Genomic DNA, 19,396 nt, shown 5'->3' on the forward strand with positions numbered 1-19,396 from the left:
TAGCTGGTTGACGTTTGGCCGTTTAAAAACGGATGACCCTGTATATGTCAACAACACTGTTATGTTTACACTCCTCGGCGTCCGAGGCCTCTCGAGCTTCGTGGCTCCTGACGGGGTATGCACCGCGGTGGTGGGGATAATTCCGCGACGTTTATCATCCAGGCCTTGGCGACATATATAGAGGAATCACTGTATGTCTGATATAAATTCTGAGTGAAAAGGGTGCGTTGCTTTGTAAGTACCACCATGAATGTATGATTGCACATTTTATGAAACGTCACGGGTACCAAGGCGGTGGTACGGATGCCTCGAAAATTTAGTAGAGCCTTCAGCCAATAAAAATCGCAGCCAGGTGAACGACTCAGCGAGGGTATTCATCGCTGGTGCACCTGATTCATTTCCCATTCAGGAAGTGTACGTGCCTCCACCTCGCGGTCCCCTAAGTAATAAGACACTGTCGTCGGCAGGGCCTGGTGGTTCGACGGTTTCGCGAGCGAAGCGTGTAAACCCCGTGCACCGTTTCCACGGTTGCATCGCGTGCATACACGCCACCGAGCACGGAGCGTCGCCGAGATTCCACGGCTGCGGCATGGAGAGGACACGAGAGCATGTCGGGCTTCCGAGAACCGTGTTTCTCGCGTGTGATTGATAGCGTACGTCTGACGTGACACGTGCTACACGTACCACCTTCTGCCAGGAGAGCAGAGAGACAGAGACACCGTTCAAACGAACAGAGAGAGAGAGAGAGAGAGAGAGAGAGAGAGGGAGAGGGAGAGATACTGGGTCGAAACTCGTGGGCATCGCGGCACTCGTGTAATTTTGCCGGACACGCGCAATTGTCTCGGGAGCCTGGAACCTCGGGAAGGGAATCAAAAGGGCCGAGAGGGAGCCAGGCACGAGGGGGAGAGAGACGACCGAGATCGTATCGCGACGAGCCGGCCGGGACGTGTTCTACAAGACTGGTTTTGGGGCATTGTCGCGGGAAACTTATGTAATTGTAGGAGGAAACGTTGCGACGCGGTTTTTACCGCGGACCATGGCGGACGCCGCTGCGAGAAACGCGCGCGGATAGCATCTCGGAGGGCTGGTTTCTCGATGATGCTGCCGGATGCCGGGGGTTAAGGGTTTTTCAACGACCAGCCAGCTATCTCGATTCGTTCGCGTGCGAATCCCGCCGTGGCGTGCTCGAGTTCACCGGAAATATTCCTGGGCTACCGATTGCTGCGAGCTTCCACCGAGCTACACTGATTAGCGCCAGATTTTTACCTCGGCCCAGCGTTAATCAAATTGTTCTTGCCTTTTCTTCTGAGATTATTGCTCCCTAGCATGCTAAACGGAAGCTGGAAGATTCCTTCGACCGGGTTCGAATCAGGTTTGCTTGGAGCGGAGTGCCTCGCTTGGGTCTGGAGCAGGGTCACTCGAGAACCTAACTTTACCTGCACGAAATGAATTAGCTTATTAGTCTGTTCAACGAGACGAGGCAGTGAATCACCAGCGTCCTTTGTTAACTATCCGAGAAGCGTCACTTGAACTCTGTCCCACCTCGAGTAGCTCTATGTTTGCGTGCACTGCCTCGTCTCGCTGAACAGACTATAGTTAGGTTTGCGTTTACTTAGCGGTGTTGGTCAGGCCCAGACTAGGTTCAGTCCTTGATTACGTCGCAATTGGGTACACAGGACCTGAAATAGCTTCGGTTAAGCCTAGATCAACTTCGACCCAACTGGGTCAGCCTTGAAGTCTGCACTACACAGATCAGCTTCGATTTGATCTGAATTATCTTTTCTAGAACTGGGAGCTGGATCATTCTTAATTAGGTTTCAGGTAGGTCCACTTGAAGGAAACTAGTCTAGACTCATTTCTATAGAGCTGAATCAGTTTTGGTCAGACCAAATCAAGATATGGAATTTCGAATCATGCGCATCAAGTATTTTGCCAATTTTCAGGATAAATTATTTCTTTCGGTGATGACGACATCCATACCGATTAAGAATCATCTTGATTGGTCCGTTTCAGTCCAACATGAGGTTTCGAATCATCTGCAGCAGCAAGATATGATTTTCAAACGTGTATTTATTGCGGGCTGCGTAGTACCAAGAAACAAGTAATTACTGTCCGACCAGAGTTGCTAAATCAATTCCAAAAGAATTTTTAAATGACGTACCTTAACTTTGCAAGAGAGAGAACCCTTTAAAGAGGACCGAGGACACCGAAGCTATTATTCCCGAAACGGCTCGTTTGAAGAATAAGTAGTAGACCGGAGAAAGAGGGAAACGGGTGTAATCCCGTGCAAAGGTGGCTGCTCGTTTAACCGACCAAGAAACGGGAAAGATCCCTCGAACTTTTCTGTTATTCCATGAAAAGTTAACGATCCAGAATGGATCCGCGGGCTCGAAAATATCTCGAGACCGGCGGGATACGTTCGACGTCGATGAAAAGCGCGTAAAACTCCGGTCGTTACCGGAATGGAATCGGCTCGACCGATTTCCGGGATCCGGTCGAAAAACCACCCCTTTATCCACTTCGCGGCCAACGCCGTCCTCCATCTTTACGACGCGCCCGTCCACCGTTTCCGGCGGCGATAGTTTCGCGTACCGAGCATAAAACGCGACCATAAGAAGGACCTTTTTCACCGGATGCCCGGCACCCCACGTGACCGCATACATTACGAGTTTTTCCTTTCAAGTTGCTAGCTGCGACCTGGAAAACCCCTGTACTCGACGGCGGTAACCCTTCCCGCGGAAATGTAAATGCGGCGCTGGCCACCAATGGACGCCTCCTTTGTCACCGTTCCGAAAGAATTGTGAGGCTCCCCGTGCGTTCCTGGCTATTTTTCTGTTTGTCTTTTGTCCAGGTACTCATATCTGTCGTGTTCAATAAATAAATGACACTTTTACCTATGGTTATTCTCCTGATGCTTTCTCTGGAAACAATTTACAGCACTCGTCTCGATACGACATTTTTGCTATGACTATGTTTTTGATACATTTTTTTGGCAGCTCTTGATATAATTTTGGAAGAAAATTTTCTTGCTACACTTTTTGAAGACAGTTGACACATTTTTTGCAAATTGTTTGCCACATTGTGTGGCGGACATTTTCTCGATGGATTTTTGCATTTAACGGCGATTTTGTTGATACATTTTGATCATGTAGTTTGTTTAACAGTCTCCGTTAATAATGTTAACACGTTTCCAATCACCATTTGTTTCAATGAAAGCCTCGTAATTGTAATAATTATATTCATACATCATCGCAGATTTCTGCATTGTGCTGAAAGCCGTATATTCTCTTTACGGAGCGTTAAAAATATGCAACACGGAGACTTGATTAATTTCCTGCATGTTGCGTTATGCATTACAGTTCTAAATGAGGACACATGTAAAATTAATTTGATTTGCGTAATTCAAAATACGTATGGCCGTCGTAAATATGTGTTACTAGCAAACATGTTCAATGTTGATAGTAGATTACTTTGTTGTATTGTGCAATGTTGTATATCCACCTTTATACGTCTATAGCGTATAAAAATATTCAAAAAATTGCAACACGAAATGTCTATTGACATTGAATAGAAATTCAATTAATTCCCAGTTTATACAAACTCGTAGCGGAAGCAATGAAATTTCATTCAATGTTGGTATCATGAATTTCGTTGATACAAACGTAACCCAGCATAAAGTTCTACGCGCTTTTAATAAAGGATCATAATAAATTAACGAACTAACCGTAATGTACTCCTGACGGAGTATGGAAGTACTTATTGTTCAGAAAACAGATAATTTATTCAAATCTGTGCAACTTAAACTCACAGAATTTAATGAAAACAACTACGACTGAAAATAATTGCGGCTGTACCACGAAAAATGTTGTTCTTACACGAGACTATTAAAATTGTTCACGAGGTCAATGTTAAATATTCGCGTATGTGTTAAATTCGTGCATTTGTTCACATATTTTTTACATAAAAATTTAGCGTGAAATTTATCATGTCCGTATACATTATCACATCCCCCGTAATTAATTAACGATAGAGAACGTAATTATCTGAATGAAACTTCATTTCTCGAAGACTCAACTCTCGAGTCTTTCAACTCCACGCAGAGACAAGCGAACAATTTAAAAAGTAATTACAGGACCTCGCGTTTCGTCGCATTGAAACAGACCGCGGACGTCAGCAATCAGCATTCAATTCTCCTCGCGAGAATCAGGAATTATTATTTCGGAAGTCGGTGAGTGCAGCGCAGAGATTAAAGTAATTTTCGCGCGAAGAACGAGGGGGCTGGAGAACGTAGTCGAGGGATCGAGAAAAATCGGGCCCGGCAATAAGACGAAGAAAATTTCGGTACGTGCTGAACACCAGCCGGAGGACAGCGTAATTGTAGCCTGATGAGCAGCGTAACCCGAGCGCGGTGTACAACGAGCGGACTCTTAACAGACACGGGGATCCTCTCCGGCCCGTAATCAGGCAATTTTCTCTGTGTCCAATTCTCTGGCCGGTGCTCCGTGTTATTGACACCTTTGCTTTTTGTTTGCCCCTGTCAGCCGCCGCGGTCTTCATTCCCGGAACCCCAATTACGCCGACACCGATTACACCCAATTACTCCCGAGCCCATTCAGATACCGGCTCTCCACCGGGCGCTTTATTTTCTGAACGCTTATCCGGAAAAGAGCCCGATCGATCCCATCCCTTGCGCGGAAAATTGCCGACCGATCCGGTTCCACACTTTTATCCTCCATTTTTCCGGATTCGAGCGCACCGGCCTCGGCCGAAATGCAATTCGACTATTCGGAATGTTTAGGCAATCCTGAAAGAGAATGAAGAATTACAGGGACTAACAGCAACCCATGCCGGGTCCATTTTGATCCAGAGTTACAATCGTTCCAAGTAAATTGCAATTTTTTGACAGCCAGATCAAATAATTAGCTATTTATCCAGCGCACACGTGTAGTGGTGGAAAGTTTAAAATTATTGGCAAAAATGAACATCTTTTTTCACTAATCCGTCGACTTCAAAAGTCCCGTGATGTTAATTGATATTAATTGATATAAGAAGCTTACGTTTCGACAAAATCGAGTTTGAAAATGCAGCGTATACAGACAGTGCTATTAGGAACCGTCGGACACGTCTGATCATTACCAACTAATTCTACTTCTAGGTTTAGTAATCACAATTTCTCTACTCTTCATTTTCGTCTTATATTGCCACGGAGAACCACCCCCTAAATTTTCTCCCACCTCTAGTCGAACCCGACGGATCTTTAAACTCGATTTTCTCGAGAACATGGCGTCAAACAACAAAATTTCATTCTTTCTTTTCGACTCGCTTTTGCGTGTAGAATTACTGTGCAATCGGTTGTCCACGGCAGAGTCGCCAGATAAGGGAATTGTCACTTGATTCGTCACTGTCGCGCGCCATTATGACGTCCAAGCAACGTACACCTCTGTTGGTCGTGTTGCCGCATTTTAGGCGGATCTTTGATCGTTAATAACTACAAAATGGAGCCGAAACCACAATTCTTCTACTCTTCCATATCGTCTCATATTGTCGCGGAGAACCACTCCTTAAATTTTCTTTGCTGATGGGAAACAGAGACACGTTTTCCTCGAAGACGCTGCGGAATTTGTTTCACGACTCGCACAAACGTGCCGCGAACGCAAAAAGCATCCCCTTGTCTAACAACAAGCTATAAAACGAAAGAACCGTGCGAAAACTCTCGAAAATTCATTCCGATTTGCCAGAGGACTTCGTCGTATCGATCCCGGAAATCGTTCCAAGTCCCACTCGTTTCCGGGAATCGAGTTCAGTGGTACTTACGAGATAGTTTCCCTTTGCCGAAAGTTTCGTCGGAAGCGAGTTCGAAAATTGATTGACGAAGGGGAAACTTGACAAACATCGTCGGCAATTTTTTTTTCCCCGAGAGAGAAGGAGAGAGGGGGTGGAGGGGGGCGAATGGGCGGAGACAGTGAGATAAAGGGGGTGGAGGAAGAAGAGATATTCGTGTCCAGGTTGAGAACTCGTTGCCTAACTGTGAACGATAACGTCTTACGGGGTTGACTCGGCTTCGGGGGTTGAGAATGAGGGGCCGGGAAGGGAGGCATCGGCGACGAAAGAACAAAGAAGACGAAGGGTACACGACGAAGGCGGATCTGATGGCACCCTACAGCCGACATAACTCCTGCTAACCGATTTTGTACGTCGTCAACAGAAAAGCTTTGCCGTATTAAAGGGGAGTAACGACGTCCTCGAGAACCATTCTGACGGCTATTTTCATAGCAGCGAGCTGTTTTCGTTCGGTACAAGCGGAAAAATCATCCCCCTCCTCTTTCGGATTTCTCCGAGCCTTCGATCCCCTTCGTTCTACCATTTTCCGATAATTAAGTGCGCTTACCGGGTTGCACTGGATGCATTTATTACACTGAAATGCAGTTTTTCAGGGTTTCTCGTAAGGGTTTAGGGCCGTGTGCTTTTCAAGATTCGCAAGTAACATCGAGTGACATCATTTTTACCTTCACAAAGATTTCAAAGCTTCATTTTGTTCAATCAAGCTTCATTCAAAGTCTTTAAAAGAGGATCGTGATGTATTTTTTCTCTACCACAGCAAAATGATTTTAGTTTGTACAGTGCACACAATGCTCACATTAGAAACAATCTTAATACATGCACTTACACTTGTTTCACATAGAATCAGAAGGAAAATAGATGATATGACATTAATCGAGAAGGAAGACAGAGAACATGTAGAATAAGATCAATAAAGTGAAAGAAACTCATGTAGTTTCTATTTAGACGTTTAATGCAATAATAAAACTATTAATACATTTCCGGAGAATAGAATAACAATTAAAAACTCATTGACAAAATATTTTCTGGCAGATATTTTGGATTCTAAATGGAGGTCCGACAAGGGCCCGGTAACGAACGAGCTTACAAGCAGCAGAATCGACGATAATTTATATTCCTACGATACGACCGTTCGTTCGATCTAATTAAAGAGCGAACGAGGAAACGTAGGATTTTTATGAGAATCGTGGCTCTCTGTACTGCGCGCTTGGCCCGCGCAGAACAGTGCCCGAGTAATTTAGGTTTAACGAAGACAGGTCGAATGAGCTTCCGATGAGATGGCAGACCTTATTTCGCCGGCTGTTAGTTTTACTTCCGTTAATTCGCTCAAATCCGTCCGGGTCTCGTCGGCGCAGTTGCACGTTGCTATGGGAACCGTAAAACTAGAAAGTCGGAAAAGTGTTCGACCGTATGGCAAATAAAAACCGTCTAATTGTGTCTTCGCAAAGGACTATCAAAGTTTTTTCACGCGTAGAAAATATTACAACAGTTCTTATTAAATAGGTGTTATCGATCCAGTATCAAAGACGAAATTCCATAAAATTAGATCAGTTTTAACGAAACCATTCGGACCTGTCTTTACAGATTTAATCTCCCCTTGGAGATTGCAATTTATTTGATCGAGGCAGAACTTTTCGATATTTCGTATTTTTTATCTTGTTTTCTCTGTGTACTTACCGAATAGTTTGTAATTCTTGTATCATAATCCACCAACTGTGCCCGGATGATGGCAACGCAAAGTGTATACGTTTTCATTCCACCCTCACTCCCCTACCACTATTATTGTTGCTATTAGCCGACGACGACGGAGATCTACAGCGGTCACATTGACGCCGAGTGAAATGGAACGATGACAGGCTTGCATTGTTATTCTTCGTCATCGTCTTTGGCCAATAGCAAAAGTGCGCGGGATGGGACCAAGATACAGTGAGACCGTATTCTTCACCTAGCCGTAAACTGACGCATGAATAGTACAAGTGTTTCGTGTATTCCACGAATAGTGCAAACATGTTTAGAAAAATTAGCAGAGTAACACAAAGTTTTTTGACCTACGAAATTTGGTTCACCGGAGATATCAATTTTTGAGTTTCGACGAAGACCTTTGACACCCAGCGCGACGAGACACCTGTGAGACAGCTGGCCCGTTTAAGCTGGATTATATTTCCTTCTGACAGTGATTGACAAATCTGACAATATCCGTGCAATTCGAACGTCGGACAACGAAAGTTCGATGGTGCTCCAGGACGATGAAGCTGTCTGTTGGTAGCGGACGAAAATAATGAGTTTACGTACGCCGTTGGAAAAAATGGTGACCGGCGCGTGTACACTCGTTAAAATAAAACCGGCGGGCTCCCGATGAATACGCTATAATTGTAGACAAAAGGCGCGGCAACGAGCCTACAGCGTTCCTCTCTTTCTCTTTCCCCCTCTCTCTCTCTCTCACTCTCTCTCTCTTTTCCCTTTTCCTCGTTTTGTTTTCTACCGGGGTGCGGTGGTTCGATCGTACTGTTCCTCTTTCTATTTCCCCGATAATTCCATGGCGGATGGAGGAAATTGCCGACGCGGGAATTTCACGATTCATAAGACATGCGAACGAGGAGCGAGCCACTGTCCCAGAAATTCCGAAAGGGAAGCCGGCATTGATTATATCCTCAAGAATGCGCGTACTCGACGGGGTCGTTAAACCCGATTTACATGACCCGCCGAGCAACACCGGCCCGAAAGAAAGGGTATGCGAAGGGGGGAACAACCGCGTTTCCGGTTAGAGAACATACCGGCTCAAAGTACGAGGCCGGATTGCGATCAGAACGCGGACATTTTTCCGACGTTTCGAACGTTCGGGTAACGAAAGCGGACCGTCAACGAAAAGCGAGCTTTGTCGAACCATCAACTGCAAAGAATCCGCAAAAATTAATAAACCCCGATTATCTCGAAATTTTTGAAAGTCTATGGTTCGGAAAGATCCGCCGGAATTACAACGGTGATGAACTTTCGCGTAACTCGAGCCCCCGAATACACCGATCTTCTCCGAACGAATTCGCGAATTACGGGCCCGTCATTCGATTAAAAGTGTGCGCGCGTCCCCGCTGGGTAGACGGGAGAGTTTACGAAATTATTGTAAATTAAGATAATGAATCGAGCGTAACGAACCACTTGAACAGAGCGCGTAGCGGCGTTACCGTCGTGATAAATTTCGTTCGGCGATTATACAGCCAAAATTAAGGAGAGTATGTGCTCCGAGGTGCAACGTTTCGCAAAAACGTGTCGACCGGAATGAACGAACTAATAACGGGAAAGTATTAATTGCCGGCGTTATTAATTGTTATTGATCGGCCGGTGTTATTGGAGGCGGGCAAGAGACGTGCAAAGTAAGAAATTAATGGCGCCGTCGCGTCGGACCGGCGAACTTTTTTTCACGGGAAACGAGGTTACAATCGATCGGTTCTTTACGAAAAGTTACAGTTATTGGGCCGACGTTCGGCGAGTTAAGACCATGGTATTTTTTAAAAGCAGCACGGAATCGCATGCCGCCGCCGCCGACGTCCGGCGAAATGCCTCGCTCCGCAATTTTCGTTGCGTGTCGACGTTTCTTACATTCCTACATTGTAAGTGAAACAAAATTTAATCACGCTTCTCGGCAAACCTCCGCAGGTCATGGCGCGGCACTTTCTTTTCTCTTCTTTTCTTATTTTTACACACTTGTTAGTTTATAATCTACCGTCGAATTGTTTTCTGTTTAAATATATCAATATTGTATATTATACAAGATTATTTTATGTGAGAAGATTTTGTGCATTTCTGACAGAAGCGAGTCGTGAAATTTAAAGAAAGAATGTTAACATATCGGACTTATTAACGAGCGAAAGATATTTCATCCGACTCTTGCAATTGAGGCAGACAATTTTTATTTTGCATGAAAACCCATAATAATGGATTGTCAAATATTTTTCTCTTTTCACTTCAGTCGAAATGATTTTAAAAATGTAACGGAGCCTTTAAAAAAATTATAGTTATCTTATTACAAATTAAACGTTGAAGAAAATATGTTGTGAAAGTAAATATTAAACACCACCTAAATTGTCTGCTCAGGCTGCAAAATAAATACGTCTCTGCTAATAACTCTTTGGTTGCCAATGGATTCCGCTTCCAGGACGATTATTTCAATAAATCCCACTTTGAAGACCATCCTGACCAATTTCGGAAAACATTTACGCCCCCCAATATCCGACCAAAGCGTTTTCATTTTCGCGAGGGGAAAAGTCGAGGCGGGCAGAAAAATCGAGACCTTTTCGCAAATGAGTGTCGTTGTGCGATCAAAGGGCCTCCCGATCCTTCTGCTTCGCACACATTCGCAAGCCTGTTCCTCGGTCCTGAAAGCGCCCTTTCATCCGCCGGTCCTTCGAGGTAAGTAACTCGACGCGCGATTTCCCAAGTTCGTCGCCGTTACTTTCGCGGGAAAGGCTTGCGGAAAATTTGACAGCGGGACAGCGGGGCGGGAAAGTGCAGCCGGCAAATCGGTCCGGGGATAAAAGCATTGCCACGATATAGGCGAGCGATTCGAGCGGATTCTTTCGCGCACCACGGCCCGATTCAAATCGCCCCGAGGAGAAATGTCTCTTGGTGCTCGATCGCACGTGCGGAAAGCTTTCGTCGATTAAAACGCGGTCGAAGACGTTCCTCCTCCTCCTCCTCCTCCCCACCCTCCCCGACTCGCGAATTCGTGTAAACAAAGGGCTCGAAGTTCCGCCCCGACCCCGCTCAGACTTTTCCGCGAATTCGCTTGTTTACGTTAGGACGTTACGCAACAAATCCATTTGCTCGGCCGCTTGTTTGATTCCACGAAACCGGGCGTTGCTCGTTTATTTGCTCGATGGTCGCTGTTTTTTTTTATTCGCTCCTACTGCGGTCCCGTATTTGCGAAATCGAAGAAATACCGACGCAATTGAGCGATCGTGTTATGGCTGTTTGCACGTCGCGCTGGATAGCCGTTGAAACGTGTGCAAATTGATTCGTGGCCATTTCTTTTTGAATTTGTTGATCATTCACAGACAAGATCGACATACACCGTTTGCGAAAATAATCTCCACCATTTTCTGTGTATTTATTTCATCCTGCAAGTAATTACCGAGTCTTTAATTTTGTGTAGAAGAAATCTGGACGTGAAATAAAGTTACCACTGATCTACTGCGAAGGTCACGACTTAACCCTTCGTATGCTATGCTGGGGTCATTCGCGACCCGTCGCGGCGGGGATAAGCTCGAGCGACCGTCAATATGTACAATTTCATTCCGATATAAGACGAGGCTTTTTATTGCGAAATAAGAGAAAGAATTAACCTAAGAATGTATTCCTTTCTTAATAATGTTGTTACGATCTAAAGAATCTACGATAACTTTACATAAAGTCCACAGTGCAGTGGTAAGGCTTTCTTTAGAGAGCAAAAGGACAACGAGAGATTGTTGCAATAGTCCCCATTATTTTCCTATAACACTATGAATGCCAAACTAGACACCTCAAAAATTCCATAAAGTCAAACTAAGTTATTTAATGAAATAAAAATTGAAAAAAAAGTTAGAATTATTTGTCTAGGTTTTAAAATGAATTTTTACATTGATATATTCATCGTACCAAATTTGATTAGGATCTGTAAAATGCAAGAAAGTTCGAGGACCACTCAATATCATACATTTAACTTTTTTTTCAATTTTTATTTCATTAAATAACTTAGTTTGACTTTATGGAATTTTTGAGGTCTCTAGTTTGACATTCATAGTGTTATAGGAAAATAATGGATGACATGGCAGTCAACGTGTTAAGGAATTCTCAAAGATCGCATTACCTTTCGGACTTGAAAAGAGCAAGAACACTGCGGAACAAATCGTTTCGAATTACGCATTCCCCGGCCATATTGGTCTTGCGGCATCGATCCGGCGGGCAATTTGCACACCCTTTTAATTTTCCTCTTTGTACTTTAATCAATGCAGCGGAGAAACCAATCGCCTTATCGTGCGTAAGAAGCTTTCGCCACCCAAAGCTATTGCCAACCGCGCATTCGGGAGACCGTTTCTTATAAATGGCGGCAGACGTTGCCATGGCATTAACCTCGTTAGCGACGAATCTTTCTAAAGTGAAAAATGGTAATTTAATTTTTCGCTTGATTAAAATATTATCGGTGCTCCTGCACGACGAGCTCTTCGCTGTTAATGCTTGGAGATTCTGTATAGCTCTCCAGCAAAGTTTAATTCTGTTTTACTACTGTTTCGTCTTATTTCATATTGTTCTTTCATATTGTTCGTGCCTCCAGGTGGGCAGAAATCCTTAATAAGTGGGTAGATCCATACGACAGTAATCCTATCGATGTAGACCGTATCTCAATTTATGGTACAAAGCTAATAAAGCTTTAACGTGGAAGAATTTTGTTTGTTCCTTTAGAGAACCAGACAGTCAATTAAATAAATACAAAACAGTGAGTAGGAAGACCTCAGAATTTCGAAGTCATGCCGTAGATTCGGTGCAAAATTAATAAACCTCTATTTCAAGAAAATACTGTACGTCCAACTGTGCTGGAAAATCAAGAAAATAGGATTTCGTGAAACTACCGAAAAATAAAATTTGTTGAATGGGAAGCGACAGATCCCTCGAAGTTGAACAGCGCGAGCAATCTACTTTACTTCACTCTGGTGTCACGTTACGAATGAATAAAATCTTGACTTTAGAGAGTATTGTATGTACCACATATACCAGAAAACCAAGAAAATAGACAGCAGTTCAACGCAAGGTTCACAGATACATTAAATCGTACAATGAAAACATCTGCTTCGTTTAATTCTTATTTAACCTCAGAATGCACCACCGCAAAACCTTCGCAAATGATATACGTTAACAGACTGTACCAAAAAACAAACAAAAGAAAACGATTCCGTGGAACTACTACAAAGCAAAAATCTTGAAAGGTGAAGTCACAGATTCGTCGAAATCTCTTGCCAGAGTCAACCCACTCGCTTTAACTCTCGCCTCGGACTTGCATTACAGGGCAAACTCGATAAACCCCCCCCCCCCCCGAGAGAAATATTCTACGTCCACCCCCAAGCAATGAAATCGTTCTTCTTCAAAAACTCCATTTCCGTAGACAAGCTAACCTGATCTATATTTACCGAGACCCTCCTGCCGATTGGGACCGTGCAGCCGATTCATCGGCAAGAAAAGACCGATCTGACCAAGAAGCTTCCACAGTCCTACGGTCCGAGCGGAAACCTCGCGATCAAGACATCCACATTCTTTCTCTCTCTCGCGGGGCGGCCATTGGCAGCGAGGAAACGTCTAAAGTGTCGGGGGGTTGAATCTGGGTTAACGATCGGCCATAGTTCCCCGGGCAGGGACTCGAAGAATGTCAGAGAGAAAATGAGGTGGATGGAGACAGATAGAATTCGATAAAAGAATGAAAAGGGGTACGTGGGAGGGGGTGGAGGAGGAGGAGGAGGAGGAGGAGGAGGGGGCAAGAAGCCGATTCAACCGCTGCGATGCCGGGGGGTTAGGGGGTGGCCTGGCAGTTCGGAACAGAAGCCACGAGGGGTAGGTTCGACTATAAGATTGCGCGTTTTCCGTTCGAAAGCCCATCGATCGGTTCGCCGGCGTGCTTCCGCCAAGTGGAGGCATCGTTATTCGAACAAAGGCTCAAAGCCTCGCGAAAACGAATTCTGTAACTCCTCCGTGAAGCTCTCGGACGTCGAATGGCATCAGGCCGTTTATGAAACGGGATAGGTCACAGCCCGGCTGGGATTTTTGCGACTCCTCCGAACACCCTGATCGTTCTCATGCTCGACTTGCCGATCCGAGAACCTCTTAACGCCTTTTTAACCCTCCGAGGTCTTTCTAGAAACGGCAACCACCACGGCTGGGAACAGTTGTTTTATTCGAAGCTATTTTCATTTCAACAATGTCGGGCGAGAAACTAGGTCCGCGCTAGCCGGGGAACGTTAATCGGTTAAGTATTAGACTGTTCCAAAAGTTCGTTTCGGTTCCCGTTAATGCAAACCTTGCAGATTCAATTTAGTTTTCCGGGAAAGCAAATTAAGTGACCCATTGTGTTATTTGACGATATTAACGCGTTGACTGCCACGTCACCCATATGTGGGTGACGGAAATATTTGTCCATGTTTTAAAATGAATTTTTACGTTAATATATCCATTGTACCAAATTTAATTAGGATCTGTAAAATGCAAGAAAGTTCGAGGACCACTCGAAATCATACATTTAATTTTATTCAATTCTGATTTCATGAAATAACTTACTTTGATTTTATGGAATTTTTGAGATTTCTAGTTTGGCAGTCAAAGTGTTAAACGTACACATTGCGAAAGAAACTTTTGGGACAACCTTATCGCCGTATGATCTGCGTCAGAATTAATAGCAAAAATGCCAAAAGACTTTTCAGAAGCAAGATATATTCGGGGGCTTATGCCGTCGATTTGCGAAGAGAAGAGTACCGATTTTTGGGCTCGCCTCGATGACGAATCATTCTGAAACCGCTCGGTAGAATGACGACTCGCCGTGCGGCCGTAATTAGATTGGACGAATTTTCAACTGTAAAAAGGAAACCAAACAGCTCGGGCTGCGTTTGAGTTGTCAGTGCACTTTAGCTCTCGACCGGTAACGGGATACCAGTTTTTCTTCTGTTTCTGTTGGTCTTTAGCTCGCGGTATTTATTCGAACTCCCGATGATCTTGTTTCAGCAGCTATTGACCCAGAAAGCGCTTTCACCGGCGCGGTGCGGCCCGCGGATAAAAGTTCGAAAAATTGAAGCTCGTCGCTGACCGAACGGTCGCCGCTAACGTTGCCAGTGCTTGCGGATCTTCAAAAGCTGATTTAACCGCCCCCTCCCCTCCCTCTCCCTTTCAAGCTCCCTTTTGCTCCTCGTGCGATCGAAAGCTTTTGTTCACTCGCTACCGGCCCGTTCCTCGAATGAGAAATTAGTTTTTTTCACGCCATGCTTGCACGGTCGCTCGGTAAAAGTGTAAAACGAAAAGTTTCACCGTTGTTACGTTGTTTGTATAATTGTGTGAAATCGTTTGGCGATTACTCGAGGAGAAAAGGTTCTGCGGGCCGGGGCAATCATTTACTCTGGAAAAATTGAATTTCATATTCAACAAGCCACGAACTCTACCTTCTGTTTTTTCTACTTGTTCTCTCGACTATTGTAACGGTCGGTTAATTTCGCCTAATTATCTGTAACGGGGTCTTTTATTTTCGCACTGCGACGTTCGGTTGAAATGTGGTGCAGACTCGTCAAAGGATTTCTCTGTGTGCGCAACGATGGCGAATAAAAGACATAGGTGTAAGAATGGTTAAAAATATTTCTTGATAAAAATTGTAATCTTGTTGAGCGTATTGTGATTGGTAACCGCGATTTTTATGTAATGTAAGAGATTTCGCAAGGAACCACACAGAAATTTCTTTTTTCTTCAATCAGCTCTTTTATCCACTGTTTTAAATTTCCTCACCCATCCACAGAGACGAAACGAGTGTGGGGACAAGTCTTGATCCGGCAACTCTGGTGGTGACGCTGAGCACCTACGTCGACCGTTCCCCCCAGAGCCTAAGCGTAAGAGTGAAGAATATCGAAATGCTGTGTTGATTTTTACATTTTCTTAAAAAGAAAACATACAAACATTCAACACACCCTGTCCCTGGGGTCTAGACAACAAATGCATGTCATTACGATCGCAGAGGATACTCGTAGACACCCAGTATTATCGTACATGAATAATTGTCTCGTCTTCCTGCATCCGATTGCCGGCCTCGAGGTTTTCCGCGTTGTCGGCCAATCGAACGCGGATCGGAGGATCGATAGACTCGATCGTAGACCGAAGGATCTGGCCGCGGTATTATGTGTCGTTCTAATAGACGGAGAGATAGTTTCTCAGCGGAGCAACGGACCGTAGGACTGAGGAAGTTATCGATGCGTGCCGCGTGCTCGCGGTTATTAAATATTTTCCACGCTTCACGGTCGATCGGCGACCTCGCGCTCGCGTTTCCGTCGCTGGCCCAGCAGATTATGCTTCGAACAGGCCATGATCCTGGCTCACACCGCAACGGATGCGGCCCACAGACTCTGCATGTAGATCGCTTTCGATCCCAACGAAACGTTCAAACGGCACTGCGTCGCTAATGCTTTACGACACGCTCGTCGAATTTGCGCGTCGGCTCGTTTAGAAACGCGATTTCGTCAAATTGGCCGAAACTAATGACGATCCCTCCAGCTGAACCATACGTCCGCTTGTCAGCTATAAGCAGGGTCGAGCCCTGTGCTGATTTCTCCGAGTTAACCCCTTGCTCTGCAATCTACTTGCGGGCGATAAAGTCTAGGCTGATAATTCAATTTTTCTTGGCTTTGAAGAACACTGGTTCATCTTTTCCGATCCTGTGTCGTGCTCGACATTGATTTTTGCACCTCAAGCTACCTGTTCTAACTTTCGAGTTAAACAAAAATCAACCGGAGCTACAAAATTGATTAATCGTTCAATGGACGTTTTATATATTTCCCGAAAAATTCCGAGTGAAAAATAAATTTGGAACTTATATTTTGCCGAATTTCAAATAAACGAAAAATTGCGTGGATTTGTGCAGATTTAATTTATTTTATTCTGTTAGACTTTTACAGTTCCGTAAATACTAAATAAACTGAAAACCGTTTCAATTATACTCTGCGTTTTTGTAAATATTCGAAAACCTTTTAAAAATATTGGAATTCGAGAGCCAGTTTATCGAAGATCGATTTTTGCATAAACCCAATTTCCAAACCCCGAAGAAGACTTATCAAGAGATCATGGTTTTCACTTATGCCAATTGCCCCGGGAACCTGTCCGTGGCGGATCTTAATCATTCTTAAGGATAATCTGAACAATTTGGAAACTGCGAACTCCAGTCAGTCGAGTGCTAAACTCGGGCATGGATAATTCCTATTTGCGAATTCACAGCGCTCAGTGATTCGTCGAGTGGTACTGTTGCGATGTCGATAAGTCGAGAAACTGATTATCTGCTTGCTGAAAAATGTCATCGATTCCATCCGCGAAACATTATGAACTCATTTTCGACGAAAAAGTTTAAGTTTAACAAAAATATATAAATCTGCAACTTTCAGTATTATGCGTTATAGATTTCAGTTCATAGAATGTTAAAAAAAAGTATATACGGGACTATGAAGCTTATATGAAACTAGAATTGAATGTATACTTGTATGTGTCGGTATTTTTTAAGAGATCCACGATATTTTTACGGCGGTGAAAATATTCGAGCTGTTATTAGATATCCGAAATACTAGTTCCCAAGAGTATCAAAAATACAGTTTCCACTGCAAACTCTGGGGGTTGTTCCCACTCCTTCAATATGGATGATAGTCGACAAAAAATATGCGAGTCAAATATTTTTCCCGGAAAAATACCTCTCATGTAAATTTCACCAAAATATTATCTCGTATTAGCATTTGCTCGAACCGTTTTTGCAATATAACAACTATTAGCACTCCAAACATTTGGCGTTTGCCGCCACTGTAATCGTTAAAGCGAAGCTCTTGAGAAGCAAAAATTTTATTTTGAAATGAGAAAATTGTGAATGTTTGTGAATTACTTTGATCTCTTTGATTGGTTAGCTTCATTACAATCTAAATAATGTCATTATTCTTAAGCGAAAATAAAATTCGATTTCCCTATCATCCACATTTATCCATTAGATAAAATATTTAATAGACATCAATTTCCTTTTCCGTGCAGGAAATTATGAACGATGAAGAAGATCTAATCACTGCAGCTGGAAAAGAAATCAGGAAGAAGGTGGTTAATAAGCTTCCGGTAGATAAAGTGTATTCCACGCGGCAACAGTTACAGATCTTCGTACGCGGTGTACATCGCATTTATTTCACCTTGCAAGGGAAATCTTTCGGATCTTAACTTTTTCCATTACTCCCCCTCCCCCCCTGGTTTTCCCTTGCAGTGAAAACTTTCGTGTTCCACAGAGAGTGTCTCCTGACACGGAAAAAGTAGTTCCAGGCAGGGATCCGCCAGTGTAACGCTTCCGATAGGAATTAAGTCGGCGATGTTGTTCGCGGGGGAAAAACTCGGCCACGAAAATCGAGCATCGCGCCCTCCGGGAGACACTGCCATAAGCGCCGCCGCCGCCGGTTCGCCACTGACGGGATCCTATTATACGACGCTGTAAACGTCCCTCCCCCCGGCACCCCCTTTGAGCCGCGTTCACGGTAGTAAATTTAATATATTCCCCCCACTTGGTCGCTATTAAACCCAGCACGTGTCTACATCGGCTCTTCTGCGGCCCGAAAACACGTGTCTCGGTACCGTGCTGCGGGCACCTCGGCGGAACGGGGAATTACACGGGCCAAATATTGGGGATTCTTCGGAATTTATGAACGTGTCGCCGGTATTTCCTGGCTAAAAAACAATTTTAGGAAATATCTATACGCCGACCGACCGCCCGAGCCCCGAGGAGTCTATAAAATGCTCTTACTTCCCCGTAAATTGTTTCCAGTCTATTCTGGAAATCTCCCACTTCTCGCAGTTTTTCCTGCACCCCCCGCCGGGGCTGCCAAAAATATTCTAGACAACGTGAGCGAATGTCGTGAGTGTAGTCAGTGTAGTGAGAGAATGTAGTGAATGTAGCGAGCGAGTGTAATGAATGTAGCGAGAGAGTGTAGTGAGTTCAGTGAGCGAATGTAGTGAATGTACCGAGCAAGTATAGTGAATGTAGCGAGCGAGTGTAGGGAGTTTAGTGAATGTAGCGAGTGTAGTGAGTTTAGTGAGTTTAGTGAGCGAGTGTAGTGAATGTAGGGAGTGTAGTGAGTTTAGTGAGTTTAGTGAGCGAGTGTAGTGAATGTAGCGACCGAATTTAGTGAGTGTAGTGAGTTTAGTGAGCGAGTGTAGTGAGTTTAGAGAGTTTAGTGAGTGATTGTAGTGAATGTAGCGAGTGAGTGTAGTGTAGCGAATGTAGCGAGCGAGTGTAGTGAATGTAGCGTGTGAGTGTAGTGAGTGTAGTGAATGTAGCGAGTGAGTGTAGTGAGTGTAGTGAGTGTAGTGTAATGAATGTAGCGAGCGAGTGTAGTGAATGTAACGAGTGAGTGTAGCGAGTGTAGTGAATGTAGCGAGTGAGTGTAGCGAGTGTAGTGTAGTGAATGTAGCGAGCGAGTGTAGTGAATGTAGCGAGTGAGTGTAGCGAGTGTAGTGTAGTGAATGTAGCGAGCGAGTGTAGTGAATGTAGCGAGTGAGTGTACTGAATGTAGTGAGCGAGTGTAGTGAATGTAGCGAGCTAGTGCAGTGAATGTAGCGAGTGTAGTGTAGTGAATGTAGCGAGCGAGTGTAGTGAATGTAGCGAGTGAGTGTAGTGAATGTAGTGAGCGAGTGTAGTGAATGTAGCGAGCTAGTGCAGTGAATGTAGCGAGTGTAGTGAATATAGCGAGTGTAGCGAGTTTAGTGAGCGAGTTGAATTTGCGCGACGCCAAGCGTGTGATGCATATTAAATTAAAAACAGATAATGCCATGGAAAAAA

At 44.3% G+C, this 19,396-nt stretch overlaps 1 protein-coding gene across 8 annotated transcripts in view; it reads left to right on the top strand.

The window, feature by feature from the left end:
• The window catches only part of Kug (FAT atypical cadherin kugelei), a 751,012-nt gene that overhangs the window by 632,434 nt on the left and 99,182 nt on the right, over positions 1-19,396 (top strand). The window lies entirely within an intron of this gene.

Source organism: Halictus rubicundus, chromosome 7 (assembly GCF_050948215.1).
Source record: "Halictus rubicundus isolate RS-2024b chromosome 7, iyHalRubi1_principal, whole genome shotgun sequence".
Classification (NCBI taxonomy): domain Eukaryota; kingdom Metazoa; phylum Arthropoda; class Insecta; order Hymenoptera; family Halictidae; genus Halictus; species Halictus rubicundus.